Source organism: Crocuta crocuta, unplaced genomic scaffold (assembly GCF_008692635.1).
Source record: "Crocuta crocuta isolate KB4526 unplaced genomic scaffold, BGI_CrCroc_1.0 scaffold53, whole genome shotgun sequence".
Classification (NCBI taxonomy): Eukaryota; Metazoa; Chordata; class Mammalia; order Carnivora; family Hyaenidae; genus Crocuta; species Crocuta crocuta.
In genome coordinates this window covers 2,046,553-2,050,079 of record NW_027529432.1, presented here as the reverse complement: position 1 = coordinate 2,050,079, position 3,527 = coordinate 2,046,553, and the positions used below count along the sequence as shown (strand labels likewise).

Below are 3,527 nucleotides of genomic sequence, written 5' to 3'. Positions count from 1 at the left end.
TACACCTAACAACTTTGATGGGTCTCAAGGACATTATGCTGAGTGAAAAAAGCCAATCTCCAAAGGCCACATACTATATGATTCCACTTATGTAACATTCCAAAATGCCAAAATTATAGAGGTGGGGACAGATTAGTGGTTGCAAAGGGTTAGGGATGGTGGGGAAGAGATGGGTGTGGCTATAAAGGGCTGCATCTTTGAGGTGATGGAACAATTCTGTACCTTGCATGTGGTGGTTACATGAATTTACACGTGTGATTAAATGATACAGAACTATACACACACTTTATAGCAATGGCATTTTTCTGGTTCTAATATTGTACTAAGTCATGTAAGATGTAATCACCGAGGACAGTGGACAAAGTGTATGGGCTTCTTTGTACTGCCTCTACAACTTTTACAAATCTATAATTATTTACAAAAATAAATAAAATTAAATTAATTTAAAATTTTTAGAGCATAGAAAACCCCACTGTTAACATTTTAGCATATTTTAAGAATTATTTTCTTCACACAGTTATGATCATATTGCGTATGTTTTCTATCCTGAAATTTTTCTTTCTTTTTTAAAAAATTTTTAATATTTTTAAATTTATTTGTGTGTATGTGTGTGTGAGAGAGAGAGAGAGACAGAGCATGAGCAGGGGAGGGGCAGAGAGAGATGGAAACACAGAATCTGAAGCAGGTTCCAGGCTCTGAGCTGTCTGCACAGAACCCGACGCGGGGCTCGAACTTGTGAACCGTGAGATCATTACCTGAGCCAAAGACGGCCACTTAACCAACTGACCCATCTAAGCACCTTCTGAAATTTTTCTTAATAGAATACCATAGGCATTTCCTCTGTCATGAATATTCCACAACACCATCGCCATACTAGTTATGCCCATCAATTGGAAAAATGGGTAAATAAACTGTAGTATACTCATATAATAGAATATTATTCAACAATTAAAAGGAAGAAACTGCACCAATATGGATGTCAAAAACATTACACTGAGCAGAAGAAGCTTTATACAACATAGTATACACCATATGCTTTCATTTATATAACGTCCTAAAACAAGCAAATAATCGATGATGGAAAAAAAATGAAGATAGTGGTAACTCTGGGGTGGGGGAAGGGTAGAAGTGAGGGCAGGGATTGAGTAGAAGGGGCATGAGGGAACTTTCTGGTGTTTTGGTAATATTCCATATTTTGGTAGGGATTTGGGTTTCACAGGTAAATGCATTTGGTAAAATGTAGCAAGTGTACACTTAAGATTTAGGCATTTCATTTTATGTAAATCTTCTCTCAAAACTGAAAACTTATAAATCAATATTGATTCCCATTTAATGAAGGACATGCTGAAGTATTCACAGGAAGTACACTGATGTCTGCAGCTTCTTTGAAATGCCTCAAAAAATAATGAATTGTTGGGTGGAAAGAAGGATGGGTGGGTGAACAGTTATGTGATGAAGCAAATAGAGTTAAATTGCACTGATAGCCTAGGAAGTGGGTGTACAACTTTTCTGTATGTTTGTAGATTTTTGTTCTATATGTATACGTTAATTTAGACAAAAATCACTTGGAATCTTTGGTACAATGCAGAGTGTCCCTCACCCCAGTCCCCCCGGCAATGTGACTCCCTGGGCTGGGCCTGGGACCCAGTGTCTAGATCAGGTTCTGTGGAAGATTCTTGACGCACTTGAGCCTCTAAGGGCTCAGTCTCCCAGCCAAGTCCAAACATGAATCCTTTTCAAGCATCGGCCTTCTAAAGAGATCTCTCCAGAGTCTCTCCCACCTCCTTACTGAGGTTCTCTGATTCTGTACTGCAGCCACCACCTGCAGAAATTAGCTCTCTTTACTGAATTCACAAAGGCCTCCAAGGTCTAAGCTGAGCCCAGAAGATTCTTTTTTGGGGAGAGGGGAGTGATAAAACACAATAATATTATAATACAGGGAGCATTCCCAGCTCCAAGAGTTCCCCTCCAGATTCTAAGGAAGTTCTCAAAAATAACTGGATTTGCTAGAGCCTGGCCTACTGCCCAAGGGAGGGAAAGGGAGTGGAATGGTCAAGGCACCCAGGTTGGCTCTCTTGTCACTCATGGATCCAGTTTGAAGTCCAGCTCTTCTAATCCACCGGCTCTTCAGGCTGAAACCACAAGCCAGTCTCCTTCTCCGCACCTTGCACGGAGTCGCTGCCATGGATAATGCTTCTGCCAACTTGGATGCAAAAGTCCCCACGTATGATCGCAGGCTTTAGTCTGCAGGGTTGGTCTCCCTGAGTATCACCTGGCCTGTCTTCACCTCATTCAACCCCTCCCAGACCATGGCAACCACAGGCCCTGAATGAATGTACTTCACCAGACCGGCAAGGAATGGACGGTCCTTCAGGTCAATGTAGTGTTCCTTGAGAAGGTCTTCAGAAGCCTGAATTGATTTCTTGGCAGCGAGGAGAATCCCTTTTGCTCAAAACGCTTGATGATCTCTCCCACGAGGCTGCGCTGGACCCCATCAGGGCTTGATGGCAACGAAGGTGAAGGTGCGTTTGCTGTTGGCCATAGTCCTGGGGATAGACAGCCTTCCAGCTGCTCAGGCTGCAACTCCCTCTGGGGCTGCTGGTGCCCGAGGAGCCCAGAAGGATTCTGAGGCCTCTTTGAGCAGCGCTAGCCGAGCCCGTTGCATCGCTGGGCTCTACAAGGCTCACACTTGGGTCATCACTGGGTTTCACAGATTTGCTGTGACCCGGACACCCAACACACAAAGAAGGAGAGAGAAAGAGCCAATCAAATGATAGTTTCCCTTAGGAACCACTCCCTCCCTGCTCCTACCCCCAGGGCTGCCTCTCTGAGCCAGTCAGTGTTCCTGGCCTCCAGCTTCCCTGAGCTGAGGGCTGAAGACCATTGCCTGGCTCTGGTAATTGGCCTGGGAAGCCCAAAGGGAGGTGGCGGGGGCTCAGGGGAGGGAGAGCCCCAGGTGCTGCAGGAAGTGGAGCTGTTAATTAAGTGGCTCCTTCCCACCCTGGAAGAGGGAGATGGGGAGCTGCAGGGGCCCAGGAAGCAGTGGATCTTAAAGGGGACAAGACCCCTTTCTGACCCTATCAAGGAAGAGCCACGCTATATCCCAGGCTTCTTCACAGGTCATACTCTCTGGGGCTTACTGGTGGAACTACTCAATCTATGAAAGAGAAGCCTATTAAGGAACCCATGTGACCACGCTCCCTCTGAGAAGCCTTAGGGAGTCCCTGGTAGAAAAGGACCAGGAGGGGGCACTATAACGCCCAGCTCCAGCTCCAAGGTGTGGCACACGGGACAAAGTAAAGACTAAGGAGATCTCCTGAAGGTATCCGCTGAAACTTCAGGCGGTCAGATGGTTGTGATGAATAGTAGCAATGAGGGCCCCTTGATGATGCCCAGCCCAGGGCTTGGCTGTGAGAAGCAACTGAATTGTAGCCACAGCCACATCAAAGGTTCTCTGAATGTGGCCCTCAGTGGCAGCAGCCTGATCGTCTGGGAACTTATTTTGCATGTTTAACATGCAAATTTTC

General features: G+C 45.6%; 1 pseudogene; it reads right to left on the bottom strand.

Moving 5' to 3' along the window:
* Positions 1-1,355: 1,355 nt before the first annotated feature.
* LOC144227948 (nucleoside diphosphate kinase A pseudogene) lies at positions 1,356-2,622 on the bottom strand (annotated as a pseudogene).
* Between the last annotated feature and the right edge of the window lie 905 nt (positions 2,623-3,527).